The following is a 16,257-nucleotide window of genomic DNA, read 5'->3' as shown; positions in this document are numbered from 1 at the left end:
CAGTGAGAACATGTTGTTGGCCAACACTTAGTCACATGACCTGATCTCTCTACAAAATAGGCTGGGAAATAAGTTCATGGTTAGCGTGCCATTTGCTTAGCTAAAACTAAAGGGATACTATTACTAAAGAAAGGCTGGACTCCAGGAAATGGAAACAAGAGGGTTTTTGTTGTTGTTGTTTTCCTCTTCTTTTTGTCATGTTTGTTCATTTATCTGTCTTTGGGAGGATAAGGGAAGTGCACACAAATGGAGGGACAAAGGGTGAGCAATGCAGCCCTGGTACTCACTAGACACTATGTGAAAGTGAACTATATAACTTGTGGATAGGGATAGGAGGGAAAAACTGGGAGAAAGCTAGGGAAGGGTGACATTATCCAAACAGAAATGTACTCTTCACCTGACTTATATACCTGTGACCCCGCTGTACACCACAATAAATAATAATAAAAACAATAAAAGATAAAAAACATTATAAAAGAAAGAAAGGTAGGAAGAGGATGAAAGAAAAAGAAAGAAAGAAAGGAAGGAAGGAAGAAAGGAAGGAAGGAAAGAAAGAAAAAAAGAAAGAAAGAAAAGGAAAGGAAAGGAAAAGAAAGGAAAGGCTGGCCAGGCATCAGTGGCTCATGCCTGTTGTAATCCTAGCTACTCAGGAGGATGAGATCTGAGCATCACAAAAATGTCTGTGAGATTCTTATCTTTAATTAACCACCAAAAAAAGAAAAAGCCAGAAGTGGAGTTGTGGCTCAAATGGTAAAGTGCTAACCTGGAGCACAAAAGCTCAGTAACAGTGCCCAGATTCTGAGTTCAAACCCAGGACAAGCACAAAAAGAAGGGAGGGAGGGAGGGAGGGAGGGAGAGAGGGAGGGAGGGAGGGAGGAAGGAAGGAAGGAAGGAAGGAAGGAAGGAAGGAAGGAAGGAGGAAGGAAGGAAGGAGAGGTTGTACAATGCAGTACAACTGACAGTAAAAACAGATCAAAAGGAAGTAGGATACAGCCAAATACAATTCTACAATAATAAACTCATATACTACTGTGGTTCTACAAGATTATAATGGAGGGCTGGGAAGGTGGCGCAGTGGTAGAGCGCTTGCCTTGCATGCATGAGGCCCTGGGTTCGATTCCTCAGCACCACATAAGCAGAAAAATAAAAGCCGGAAGTGGTGCTGTGGCTCAAGTGGTAGAGTGCTAGCCTTGAGGTGAAGAGCTGAGGGACAGCGCCCAGGCCCAGAGTTCAGGCCCCATGACTGGACCCCCCCCCAAAAAAAAGATTATAATGGAGCCAAATTTTCCTATTACCTAGTAGCACAGCTATTATGTACTTACGTGTCCCAATAAAAGATTCATGTGTTTTGGGCTAGGAATGTGGCTTAGAGTGCTTGTTTAGCATGCATGAAGCCCTGGGTTTGATTCCTCAGTACCACATAAACTGAAAAAGCTGGAAGTGGCACTGTGGCTCAAGTGGTAGAGCTCTAGCCTTGAGCACAGAGAGGCTCAAGGACAGTGCCCAGGCCCTGAGTTCAAGCTTTAGGACCGACAAAAAAAAAAAAAAGAAAAAGAAAAGATTCATGTGAGGGCCAGGCACCAGTGGCTCATGCCTATAATCTTAGCTTTTCAGGAGGCTGAGATCTGAGGATCATGGTTCAAAGCCAGCCAGGGCAGGAAAGTCCAATTAAGTACCAGAAAACTGGAAGTGGTGCTGTGGCTCAAGTGGTAGAGCGCTTGCCTTGAGCTGAAGAGCTGAGGGACAGCGCTCAAGCCCAGAGTTCAAGCCCCACAACAGACCAAAAAAACTCAAAAGATTCATGTGTTGAATGAAGGCTGTTTGTCTGCTGATGGACTTTTGAGGGGTGATTGGATCATGACAGCTGTAATTTCATTAATGATAAATTTATATTGAATGGACCACTATGACATAGGGGCTGGGTACAGGAAGTAGGTTACATGGGTGCACCTTTGAAGGATTTATTTCATCTCTGGTCTCTTCCTGTCTATATCTCTTAGCTTCCCAACTGCCATGAAGTGAGTAGCTTTCTTTCACCATACTCCTCCATCATGATTCTGCCTCTTCACAGGCCCAGAAACAACAAAGCCAAGGGGCTATGAATTAAAAGCTCTGAAAAAACTGAGCCAAAATAAATCCTCTTCCCTTGAGTTGTTTTCTCAGGTATTTTACACAGAGAACAAAGTAATACCAGTCACCATAACATCATAAAATACATTGCTCAAGCATTTTGATAGTGCTGGTGTAAATAAACCTACTCCCTTGCCAGTCATATATAAGTAGTGTACACACACACATACAAAAAAAACAATTAATTGTATACAATATATAATACATGAAAATGACTACCAACAACATTGCTGGTTGAAGTATTTATTCTACTATATTTATTTATTTATTTATTTATTTTGCCAATCCTGGGGCTTGAACTCAGGGTCTGGGCACTGTCCCTGAGCTTCTTTTGCTCAAGGCTAGCACTCTACCACTTGATTCACAGTGCCACTTCTGGCTTTTTCTGTTTATGTGGTACTGAGGAATCCAACCCAGGGCTTCATGCATGCTAGGCAAGCACTCTACCACTAACCCAATTCCAAGCCCTTCTACTTTATTATTATTATTATTATTAAAAGAATATCTGGGGCTGGGAAGGTGGCTCAGTGGTAGAGCACTTGCCTTGCATGCATGAAGCCCTGGGTTCGATTCCTCAGCACCACATAAGCAAAAAGAAAAAAGCCGGAAGTGGCGCTGTGGCTCAAGTGGTAGAGCGCTAGCCTTGAGGTGAAGAGCTGAGGGATAACACCTAGGCCCAGAGTTCAGGCTCCACGACCAGACCCAAATAAATAAATAAATAAATAAATAAATAAATAAAAATAAATAAAAGAATATCTGTCTACTTAAAGCAGGTCCCCCAGCAGAAGGCTTGTTTTCAGAGGGGATGACATGTGTGATTGTCTCTGAGGACTGCCCAACAGGACCAGGCAGGGGGTGGGGAACAGTGATGAGTCTAGCCCTGGGTAGACAAATGCCCGTGTGTGTGTCTTAATCTTTAAGAAAAAAAGTCTGAAAACTAAAAAAGAATGTTGTTTTAGAAATAGAATAAAAGCTTCTAGAATGAACATGCAAAGTAGGAAGATAATTTTACAGCTGTGTGAAATATACCTTAAAATAACTGTTACCACAAAAGCCAAAAAGTTGCCAGCAGCTGGTTACTCTGTGTGTGTGTGTGTGTGTGTGTGTGTGTGTGTGTGTGTGTGTGTGTGTGTGTGTGTGTGTGTACCTAGATTTGAGGATCAGCCCAGGCAGGAAATTCATGTAATTTTATCTTCAATTAACCAACAAAAAGACAGAAGTAGAGCTGTGGCTCCAGTGGTAGAACAGAAGCCCTGAGCAAACAAGCCAAGAGAAAATGCCCAGGCTCTGAGTTCAGGCCCCAATACTGGCACCCATGCATGTGTGGGCACGCATGCATGCATGTGTGCACGCACACATGTTAAAAAGTTTCTAAAGCATAGCAAGCTAAGTTTATCTTCTTGTTGAAGACAGCAATGCTGAATACACACAGTATATCTTGAGTGCAATGCAATATGCTTAGCAGTACCCAGCAAGTCTTGGTCCTGCCCAGCACCGCTCAAGCCTTAGCCCACGCACAACAGCTTCCACCCAAACCTGTAGGCTCTTTCACAGCAAGTACCCTATATAGGTGTGCTATTGTTAGCTTTTTAATTCCATTTTTATTGTGCCCTTTCTATGTTTAGATACACTTAGGTATCTATACATTTACCATTGTGTTGTAATTGCCTACAGTATTCAGCAGATTCCCATGCTGCTGGGTTTGTAGCCTAGGGGCAACAGGCTTTAGGGTCTAAAGTCCAGGTGGGTAGCAGGCTACCTCATCTAGGCTTGGGTAAGTAAGCTCCGGGATAGTTATAATCAAGAAATTGCCTACGGACATATTTCTTAGCACCGACCCTCATTGTCCAGTGACTTATGTCTATTGACCACTTACTTCAACTTCAGTGTTAGTAAAAATTTCCAAATTATTTAATTTCAAAACAGTTCTTGCTGGATGTGATAGTATTCGCATGTAATCCTAGCCACGCTCTAATTTGTAATGTTCCGCCAGTTCCATTGGCATGGCTTCAGGCTAGGTCTAACCCTGTGCTGATTATCTATGGCTAAAGAATCAGGGCAGGGGCTGGGAAGGTGGCTCAGTGGTTAAAGCGCTTGCCTTGCATGCCTGAGGCCCTGGGTTCGATTCCTCAGCACCACATAAGCAAAAACAAAAAAGCCAGAAGTGGCGCTGTGGCTCAAGTGGTAGAGCGCTAGCCTTGAGCTGAAGAGCTGAGGGACAGTGCCCAGGCCCAGAGTTCAGGCCCCATGACTGGACAAAAAAAAAAAAAAAAGAATCAGGGCAAAGTGATGCCTTGACCCCTGGCATCAAATCGCATCAAATTGCATGGGACTCATTTAATGAGCTGTCCTAAAACAGAAATATACTTAGTTAATATTAAGTAAGATGCTACAGTTTGATCCCAGATCTTTACTCTTTGGAGAAACTTTTTTAAACTGTGTCTTGACTATCATACTAATTAACCATAGACTCATAATTAGGCATGTGTTTCTTTTGTTTTGGAGTGGATCTGCAGTGTTTCTCAAATATATGTGCTCTCAAGCAAAGGGGTAGTTTAGAAAGTTGTTTTATAATATCCAAAGATAATTATATTTAAAAATGAAATACTGAGCTATAAATGTAAAAGCTTTTCTGCAAACAATTAAAATTTTCAATTTTTGAAAACAGCTCCTGGAAAACAGCTCCTAAATTGCAATTTTTGTATCCCATTTGGTGCTGAGGGTATGTTATCTCTCTCTCTCTCTCTCTCCATATAGATAGATAGAGATAGATTTGATATTTTATTCTCCAGATGAAAATGTTTTGACTCAATACTTTTCTCTCAATGACTAGGCCAAGATAATCTTCATTATCTTTTTGTATAGGTTGAGTAACATCTGGAATATAGGACACAGGCTGCTTTCTGGAAAAACAACATCCAGGCAAACACACACACACACACACACACACACACACACACACACACACACACACAACATATAATATGGTTAATTAAATATAATTATATTATAAATAAATAATAAATAACAATAATAATTAATAATGGCCTCTTACTGTATAAAGAAGACTAAGGATCAACATCTGTCTTTAATTGCAGTGAAAAGTGGAAACTTTGTCATTTGCAGTGTCTGCTCTCTATTTCTTTGTGTGGGTGTGTGTGCCAGTAGTGGGGTTTGAACTCAGGGGCTAAGTGCTGTCCCTTAGCTTTTCCCACTCAAGGCTGGCACTCTACCACTTGAGCCAAATCTCCACTTCCAACTTGTTGCTGATAAACTGGAGATAAGAGGGGCTGGGAAGGTGGCTCAGTGGTAGAGCGCGTGCCTTGCATGCCAGAGGCCCCGGTTCGATTCCTCAGCACCACATAAGCAAAAAGAAAAAAGCTGGAAGTGGCGCTGTGGCTCAAGTGGTAGAGCGCTAGCCTTGAGCTGAAGAACTGAGGGACAGCGCCCAGGCCCAGAGTTCAGGCCCCACGACCGGACCCAAAAAACAAAAACAAAAACAAAAAAAACCTGGAGATAAGAATCTCACTATTTTCCTGCCTGGGCTGGCTTTGAGCTGCCATCCTTATATTTCATCTTCACAAATACTAATATTACAGACATGAGTCACCAGCATTCTGTCTTTGCTTTTTCTGGAAGAGAAACTAGAATGTCAAAAACCTTTTCTGGTTTAATTCTAGTTTGAAGTCTCCATGAGTTCACAATCAAAACTCCGGTTTGCTTTTTTTTTTTTTTGGGGGGGGGGGGTCCAGTTGTGGGGCCTGAACTCTGGGCCTGGGCGCTGTCCCTCAGCTCTTCAGCTCAAGGCTAGCGCTCTACCACTTGAGCCACAGTGCCACTTCTGACTTTTTTTTTCTGCTTATGTGGTGCTGAGGAATCGAACCCAGGGCCTCAAGCATGCAAGGCAAGCGCTCTGCCACTGAGCCACCTTCCCAGCCCTTTTTGAACATCTTGATTTTATTCAGCCATGATTTGATAGCCACTGAAACTGAAATAAAAAGGAACTGAGGTAGAGCTGGAGGCTGGAGGCTCACTCCTATAATCCTAGCTACTCAGAAGGTGAGATCTTTGGATCAAGGTTGAAAGTCACCCCAGGCAGGAAAGTTCATGAGACTCCTATCTCCAATTAAGCACCAAAAGCTGGAGGTAGAGCTGTGGCTCAAGTGATAGAGAGCTAAGTCTTGAGCAAAAGCCCAGGTGCTGAGTTCAAGCCCTAGGACTCATGCGTATACGTGGGCGTGAACACACACACACACACACAGTTGAGGTAGCCACAATAGTTGTCAGACTGTCACTAGAGAAAGGATGAGGGAAAATGTTAGCTTCCCAATTTCCACACAAAATTACATGGATCCTTGGGATCCCTGGGTGGAAAGTGAATGAGGCAAGGTCAGCTAACAGCAAATACAGTAAATATTCCTCCGTGTATTTTCCTTAAGATTAAGGGAACAAAGTCATTTTTGGGAAAATGAAGGAGGATGGATGAAGGGGAAATGAGGTACAGTCAGCTTACAGCAAACACAGGAGATATTCCTTCATATACTTCCCTTAATCTTAAGGGACCAAAGTCATTTAGGGGAAAATGAAACAGGATAGCTTAAGGAAACTGAAGCCTGGTGAAGGCAACTCAGAAATACGGTATTTAGAAACTTGGAAGTACTGTCTTTGCTTCAAAGAGAAGCAGGATGCATTCTTTCCTGAGGGATGCATTCCTCACCCCAAGAATTAGCACTTGTCTGATAGGATGCTCGCCTTCCTGATAAAAATGCTTCCCCACACTTAAGCCATCTGCCCACAAATGCAGATAGCATGTTGGCTCCTTATCTTAAGGATAAGGATCTGCGTATTGTGTGTGTGTGTGTGTGTTTCACTGTCTCTCTGAGTCCCCACACTCAGAGTGTGCCCCTGCCCTTCCATGTTTGCCTATTTATCTGCATGCTTGACTGTTGACTTTCTCAATAAAGCTCCACTAAGTTTTCTTACCATCATGACTTGTCCAGAAATTCTTATTCTGTGATCAAAGTCAAGGACCTAAGTGAAGAGTTCCTACATTTAAAGGAACCTTCACAAAACCTCATCTCAGTCTGGTGACAGAAAGTATTTCAGGGTGCAAGGTATTTTCAAGGGAAAGTTTTAGCCAGGGTTTGTTTCGTTGTAAGGTGAGAAACCGACCTCCCTATTAAAGTATATACTAAAACTAGTATAATAGGTTAAAGGAGGGAGAAAGAGAGGGCTGGGATGGTGGCTCAGTGGTGGAGTGCTTGCCTTGCATGCATGAGGCCCTGGATTCGATTCCTCAGCACCACATAAGAAAAAAAGCCGGAAGTGGGGCTGTAGCTCAACTGGTAGAGCACTTGAAGAGCTGAGGAACAGTGTCCAGATTAGAGTTCAGGCCCCATGACCACCACCACCAACAACAACAACAAAAAGAGGGAGAAAGACAAACACTTCCTGTTCTCCATGCAGGAAATGGAAGTTAAAGACTCAAAATGTTACCATCTGCCTTTATTCTTTCTGAGCTGAGAGGATACATGAGGTCATGTCTGGGAAAAGGCAACCCTTGGGCCATGGTTCTGGGTGGTCTGGATGGGCATTACTTCGTATTCTAAAACATGGGGATGTCTCTGGCCTATCCTAAATTTAGGGACAGTAGGTGAGCGCTAGGCCTTCCTTTTCTCAGATGAGCTTCTTGTCATATTGTCTCTACCCTTTATAGAGGTCTGACAAGTTTTACCATTTCCAAAAAGAGGGCAGTGGTAGTTAGGCAGCCCCTTTTAGGTCTCTCATTCCTGATAATTTAGCATTTAAGTGAAGGGAAGCTTAACTGTTTTGTTAGTTGCTTCCTGGTTCCAACTTCAGAGTCGGGGTCTTTTTATTCTATGTACGTGTGTGTGTGTGTGTGTGTGTGTGTGTGTGTGTGTGTGTGTGTGTGTGTGTGTGTGTAGTTTCCTAGTCACTTCACCTACTTCTCATTCTGCGGGTTTGGGGCTCCTGATGCTTACTGAAGGTTCTTAAGATCCTTTCCCAGCAATAAATAGGCGCCAGGTATAGCGCCTACGGGATGGGCTTCAGAAAGTTCCCCCTTCAACACCAGGACACCCTTTCAGATTCTAGCCTAGCTCAGCCCCGCCTTGCCCCGCCCCCCGGGGCTTCGCTCCGCCCACAGTCCGGTCTAGGCTGAAAAGCCACCCAAGCCACACAATGACCTGCGCCTGGGCGGAACGCGGACCTCTCCTGTGGGCCAGGTTCCTCCTGCCAACAGACAGTAGCCTATTTTTACTGTGACTAGACGCTCCTTCCGTTTGTTATAGATTTATTCGTTCCTTCTTCCTCTTTCCCACTGTAGTTTACAAATGTACTTGTTTGCGGAGGAAAGAAGGCATTTTTCAACTTAACTGCCAATGCCATTTACCCACCAGACGATGTCTTAGGATCCCACATTCAAGCACCTCAGGCTCTCTCCACTTCTTTTCACTCATAGTTCCTGAATTGAGAACAGCCTTCAAAGTGTGGTGACTCAAACCCAGAGCCCCCGGAATGAACACTCACCAGTGACTCACAGGCTGAGAGCCAGGGAGATTCCAACGCTTCGCAGGGGGAAAAGAAAAAGGAAAAAATGCATCTTCAAACAGCATTCCCATCCCTGGGAGGCCAAGCCCGCCCTTCCTGGGCTGGGGCTCCGCTGAGAAGGCTTTGAGTCAGGATGTGTCACCCACCCAGAAAGGAGTTTACTGGGTCAGTAAATGGTGGGTGGCTGAGATTTGAATTTCCTTTCTACAAATGCCTGTTGGAGAAAACCCGCCCTATCCTATGTGAGTCAGCCTGGAGCCTTGGGGGGGGGGGGGAAGGGGGGAGAAGGGGGGGGTCTTCCCACAGTCTCCCCTCCCCCTGTGTTAACTGTGGTTTTAGTTAACAAGCCAATCATCCCACGGAGATGGGGCCTCCCGTGTGTAAACGGAGTGTGTGTGTGTGTGTGTTTGTCAGGGGTGATCTGGCTGTGTGGTCCTCAGTTGGCTATTTATTATTTATTTTAGCACTTTTTCTTTCCAAAGTTTAAATGGCCTTTCCAAACTTTAAGATGATCTTGTGTGGCAAAATGCTTTTGAAACCCTGAGATGAAAGGGAACCATAAAGAGAAATTAACTTCATTGGTTTTATAAGGAGCATTTTGAATGCGTGTGTGGACACATGTAATCTGAGGCAGCTGGTACTAAGAGCTTCCTCTCCGCTCTCCTGTGGCCTTCCCTGTCTCCACTGAATTAAAGGATAGCTTTTTATTTTTCTTTTCACCTCTCTGTCTCCCAAGTCAGAGCCTGTCCTGTAAGGAGGCAAATTCAGGACTATAACCCTCAGACCTTTCCCTATAGCTCCCACCCTAGGCATCCAGACCCACCTCCTTGTCTGGGCTCCTCCAGTGGGCCTACTTGCTTTTGAAGAATTCAAAGTTCAGGTTTAGAAAGGGAAAAACCTAATGTGACTTGGGATAACACTTGGTTGGCTTTGTTCACACACCCTTCTAGAACTCACCTTACACACCTGAATTCATTAGTGGTAAAAAAAAGAAAAAAGTAGTAAGGAGCACTCAGCACTTTGAATGAATTTAATTTTCACCCAGAAAACATTGGTAAAGACACCCAGCTTGCTAAACTATTGAGATATTTCTAATATTTCTATTATTTCTACATATTTCTATTATGTAAATAGCCATTGCCTATGCCACTAGAACTGATATTGTTATTTTTTATTTTTGTGTCAATATTGGGACTTGAACTCAGGGTCTTGGGCTCTCTTTTAACTTTTTCAAGGTTGGTGCTCTACCACTTGAGACCATCTCCACTTCTAGGCTCTTTGGTGATGAGGGTCTCTTCTGGGCTGGCTTCTAACTAGGATCCTTAGATCTCAGTCTCCTGAGTAGCTAGTATTATAGGCATGAGCCACCAGCATTTGGCTTAGAACTGATACTGTTTTATTTCACCTCTGCTTTGTGAGCTAGAAGAGGGTCTTCCTTCTTAGCTGGAAACATGTCCTGCATATACTAGCATACATATACCCAATGTGTATACTAACTGGTGGGGGTAGGGAAATGGAAAATTCCAGCTTCCTTTGTTTTTTTTTTTTTTTTTAGGGTTTGAGAATAGTGAGAGTCTAGCCCCTCGTTTTCTCACAAACTATATTTGAATGCTTCTATGAGAAGATGGAGGACTTGAATTTTTCCCACTTACTCTTCTTGAGGTCTTTCTTGAGGGAAGGTCCACACAAAGATGAGTGACAGGATAGGAAACCAAATACATTTCCACTGATGAGTAGCCATCCCAACACTGCTGACCTCCATAAGGATGTCTTATAGTCAAAGCCCAGCCACTGGTCAAAAGTTCCTTATTTTTCACTGTGGAGATGGGAGGAGTTAGTAGATAGACTGGCAGTCAGGGAATTTCAACTCATACAACAGTCAGGGAATTTCAACTCAAACAACTTAAAGATGGCAAGATAAGCTAATTAAACCCAAACCTGTCTGACCAGGAAATAAGGGCAAGGGGCTACAGAAGAATGAGGAAGAGAAACAAAAGAATCAAGAAAAAAAAGGACAAAACAGTAAATCTTTACCATCACTACCTTATAGGGAACAGAAAGGAGACCCACCAATCAAAAACCCATCTAAAGGATTCCAGTTCTCCTTATTTAACCCCAGGCCAATATCTGTAACCCCAAAGATGGCGCAAGATGACTGAGATAGTGAAAGTGCTCAGGTAAAACAACACAGGGATTGTGATTGGCATCTGAAATGAGGAGCAGGGGGAGTTGTGCGTATGAGCTTTCAGGCTATGGGAAGGCTGCGTCCGTCTGTTTTTAATCAACAGTCCTTGCCTGTTGAGAATCCAATCTGGTCTTTTTCCTTTTTCTTCTATTTTCCTAACAGGAATCAGACACTATCTCCAAGTAAACAATGTTAAAATTGAATGAGATCTTGTGTGGATGTGTCAGGCATCCACATAGAATAAAAAAAAAACACCCAAAACACCTTTCTGAACCTTGCTTACTTCACTCAACATGATGATCTTCAGTTTCATCCATTTCCCTGAAAAGGACATAATTTCATTTCTTATGGCTAAGTAATACTTCATTATGTATGTTTCCATTTAATCTAGCAATTCATCATTTGTAGGGCATCTGGACTATTTAAATAGTTTGACCATTGTAGAAGTGCTGCTGTGAACATGGGTGTGCAAGTGTCTCTAGTGTATCCTGATTTACATTCCTTCAGATATATATGCCCAACAGTGGTATACCTAGATTTTTTTTTTTGAGACATCTTCACACTTATTTCCATAGTGGTTGTACTAGTTTTACTCCTATCATTCTTGCCAATATTTGTTTTCTTAATTTGTTTTCTTAAATCTCTGAGGTGAGATTTAATCTTAGCATAGTTCAATTTGTATTTCTTTTAGATAAGGATGCTGAATATTTACTATCCATTTGTATTTCTTTTTCTGAGATTATCTGTTCAATTAATTTTTTCATTTATTAATTGCATTATTTATCTTGGGGGCTGTTTAATTTTTTGTGTTCTTTAAAATTGTTTATTGTTATTATAAAGATGATATACAGAGGGGTTACAGTTACATAAATCAGGTAAAAAGTATATTTCTTTTTGGACACGGTTACACCTTCCTTTGCTGTCTCCCAGTTTTTCTCTTTTGTCCACATCCACAAGTTGTATAGTGCATTTTCAACCTAGTGCTGTTTTGGAGCTCCTTATAGGGTGTGGATATTAATCAATTTTCCACTGGCAAAGATTTTTTTTTTTTTTGCTCATTCTGTGGATAGCTTCTTGATTCTAGTGCTTCTTTCGATGTGCAAAAAAATTTTTTTTTTTATTTGTCAGTTGTGGAGCGTGAACTCTGGGCCTGAATGCTGTCCCTTAGCTCTTCAGCTCAAGTCACTTGAGCCACAATGCCACTTCCAGTTTTCTGGTGGTTTATCGGAGATAAGAGTCTCATAGACTTTCCTGCCCGGGCTGGCCTTGAACCGAGATCCTCAGAACTCAGCCTTCTGAGTAGCTAGGATTACAGGAGTGAGCCACTAGCACCAGGCTATGTGCAAGAACTTTTTAAAACCTTATGTCATGTCTTGTTCTTATGCCATTGTGTCTGATATAATAGAGGGAATCACTCATTTTTCTTGTGTTTGCTAAGATCTGCTTAGTGTCCTAAAATATAATCAGTTATGAGAGAAGTCCATGGCTGCTGAGAAGAATGTGGATGAAGAATTCTGGATGAAGATGTCTGCTTAGTCCTTTTGGCCTATAATGTCACTTCATTCCGAGATTTCTTTGTTGATTTTTTTTTTTTTTTTTACTGACCTGTGTATTGATGAGAGTAAAACACTGAAGTCCCACTAACAGTGGGTTGGGAGGCCATCTGTGCTTTTTTTTTTTTCCTGTTGGTCATAAGGCTTGAATTCAGAAACAATCCATTGGTCTCCTCCTCCTCCTCCTCCTCCTCCTTCTCCTCCCCCTCCTCCTCCTTCTCCTCCCCCTCCTCCTCCTCCTCCTCCCCCTCCATCTCCCCCCTCCCCCTTCCCCCCTCCCCCCCCCTCTCCTCCTCCTCCTCTTCCTCCTGCTCCTTTTTGTTGTCAGCTGTGGGGATTAAACTCAGGGTCTGGGTGCTGTCCTTGGCCTCTTTGTACTCAAGGCTAGCACTCTACTACTTGAGCTACAGTGCCACTTCCAGTTTTTGAGTGGTTAATTGGTGATAGTCTCATGGGGACTTTTTTTGTAAACAGTAATTTAAACAAAATTATTGTCAAGGTGATGTACAGAGGGGTTACAGTTATATAGGTCAGGCAATGAGTACTTTTCTTGCTGAACATTTGAGCATGCTAGGCAAGTTCTCTAACTGAACTACATCTCAGGGCCCTGATTATATTCTTGGATAACTTTGTTTCCTTTAGATTTAGTAATGATTTCATTGTTGTTTGGCCACTTTTCTATGCATCTTATATTAATTTATAGTCAAACTGTCTTCTACCAAAATACATTTCTATGACTTTATGCTGAATCTGGTCAACTCTCTCTGGTATGCCCCTGACCTAAGGATCCTGTGCTATTTATTCTTTCCAGAGAACAAAGTTCCACATTTTGGGAGAGGGGATCTAGGTCTCAGTTGCTTTTAAAACATTTTTAAACCCTCTCTCTCTCTCTCTCTGGTTAGTTGTGAACTCGGCCTGGGCCCTGTCCTTGACTAGAGCTCTGCCACTTGAGCCACAGCACCGCTTCTGGTTTTCTGGTGGCTAATTGAAGATAAGAGTCCCATGGACTTTCCTGCCCAGGCTGGCTTTGAACTGCAATCCTCAGATCTCAGCCTCCTGAGTAGCTGGGATTACAGGCATGAGCCACTGGTACCTGGCTAACCAGTTTTCTTTATATGAACACTTTTGTGGTTTAGGTTTAGCGTGCACACGTGCATGCGCACGTTTGTGTGTGTGTGTGTGTGTGTGTGTGTGTGTGATGTTGTGATGTTGAGGATCTATCCTAGGGCGTTTCACATGCTGAACAAATGCTCCACCCCTGAATTCCACCCCAGCCTCTTAGCCCTCCCCTTGGCCTTCACTGCTGTGGGTGTCTGTTCCTGAACCGATAGAATCTTTAGTTGTCTTCTCCAACTATTGGTTTAGGAGTTAGCTTTCTTAGGTTTGTCAGTTCCATTGCGGTTTGTCTATTTGTCTTCTTATCTTCAAAATTATGTTCCTGCAGCTTTCTTCCTTGTTCCACCCATTTTTGTGGGCTTATACCTTATAAAAGTATTTTTACAGAGGTTCCAGTCAGGCTTAAGGAGGAACATGGACAATCTGCCATCTTTATATAGAAGCTCTGACATTCTCATTTAATCCTCAGCGTGTATGTCTTTTTTTTTTTTTTCAGTCATGGGGCTTGAACTCTGGGCCTGGGTGCTGTCCTTCAGCTCTTCAGCTCAAGGCTAGTGCTCTACCACTTGAGCCACAGCGCCATTTCTGGTTTTCTGGTGGTTTATTGGAGATAGAGTCTCATGGACTTTCCAGCCTGGGCTGGCTTTGAACTACAATCCTCAGATCTCAGCCTCCTGAGTAGGTATGATTACAGGCGTGAGCCACTGTTGTCCGGAAGCAAGTATGTCTTTTGAAGGAATAAGAATTATTCTTTCCCCTTCATGAGGATGATGGAGATGAGATAGGTCTTACTAATGTGTAGCCTAGGTTAGCCTCAAACTTACGATCTTCCCAAATATAGGATTATGGGAATGTACTACCATTACTTGCCAAATATTCTTTTACTCGTTGCTTATTTCTAATATCACAAGCAAATATAGTTTTTATGTCTCTGTTTGGCTCCCTTAATATAAATATAGTCACTGGTGAGTGGCTCAGTGAAATATACACACACACACACACACACACACACATGCACACACAAACACACACACACACACAGTTCTAGCACTGAGGTTTGAACATAGGGTCTCATACTCCTGCTTAGCTTAGCTTTTTGGCTCAAATCTGTCACTTTACCACTTGAACCAACCACTACTTCCAGTGTTTTGTTAGTTAATTAGAGATAAGAGTCTCAAGGATTTGTCTACCCAGGCTAGCTTCCTATTAAGATCCTCAATTGTCATCTTCCTGAGTAGCTAAGGTTACAGTCATCAGCCACCAATACCTTGTGTAAATATGGTTTTTTTTAAAGCAGATTTTAGAGGGGTGACATTGTCCATCCCAAATGTGCTCTTGTAACTGTAATCCCTTTGTACATTGCCTCTGTATTAACAGTTTAAGTTTTTTAAAGAAATGTACTCTTGGGCTGGGAAGGTGGCTCAGTGGTAGAGTGCTTGCCTAGCATGCCTGAAGCTCTGGTTTCAATTCCTCAGTACCATATAAACAGAAAAGCCAGAAGTGGTGCTGTGGCTCAAGTGGTAGAGTTGCTAGCCTTGAGCTCAGAGACAGTGCCCAGACCCTGACTTCAAGCCCCAAGACTAGAAAAGAAAAAGAAATGTACTCTTTACCTGACATACATAACTATAACCCTTCTGTACATTACCTTTATAATAACAATAACAAAAATTTAAGTAGATTTTAACCCTTAGCCATTTTTATCAGTGATAGCAACTTGAACTTTTATAAAATAACAGTTTAAACTTTGAGAGTTGGTATCTGGCAGAATTTCTTGGATGACTACAACTCGTAGGGGTAAATACAATATCAGTCATTATTTATTGGTCTTCATCCTTGAGAGTCAAGTTGAATTTAACTAATCTTTCAGCATATATTTTGCTTTGCTTTTTAATTTTCTTCACAAAGCACCCTTTCATTTGTTTTGAGGCCTGATGTTCCTCTGAGCTTGCCATTTTAAATTTGGTTCCAAGTAATGGGCTTCCTAAAGCATCATTTTTAACTAGAGACAGAAGTTCCACCATCTTTCAGCTCATGAGTCTTGTTGGCAAAAAGTTTCCCAAGTGATCACAATTATGTATTTATTTGTGACTTATTGGGGGAGATTGGGAATCCCAGAATGATAGGAGTAGAAAAATGGACAGTTTAAGGCAAACAGTTTCTTGCATATACCATATGCACACTTTCAGCAAGAGTTATTGGCACAATCTTGGTAGTGCATACCAGTAATCCCAGCACTGAGGAGGCTGAGACAGGAGGATCCCACGTTTGAGGCCAGCCTGAGCTACATATCATCAAGACCTGGTCTCAAAAAGAAAAAAAAAAATCTATAAACCCTATGTTTAAATCACAACCCAAATCAAAGTCCTTCTTACCATCTCTCTAACCACAAGCCTGGTCACGTCACCGTTAGTTCTTGTCTGTATGACTACACTAATATACTAATTGGTTGTTGAATGCAAATTACTACCAACTTGAAATCACACACATATACTTTCTTAGTTTCCAGTGGTCTGGCGTCTGGAAATGGTGTAACAAGATATTCTACTCATAGTCTGAAATCAAGCGTTGGCAGGCTGGGGAAGGATCCACTTCCAAGCTCATTCAAATTGTTCATAAAATTCCATCCCTATGGCTATATAACAGGGTACTGCATCTTTCTGGCTCTTGGCTGAAGGCCATCCACAAGTACTAGAGGTCTCCCTC

Source organism: Dipodomys spectabilis, unplaced genomic scaffold (assembly GCF_019054845.1).
Source record: "Dipodomys spectabilis isolate Male_0828 unplaced genomic scaffold, ASM1905484v1 ptg000054l, whole genome shotgun sequence".
NCBI classification, from domain to species: domain Eukaryota; kingdom Metazoa; phylum Chordata; class Mammalia; order Rodentia; family Heteromyidae; genus Dipodomys; species Dipodomys spectabilis.
Note: the sequence above shows the minus strand (reverse complement) of the source record.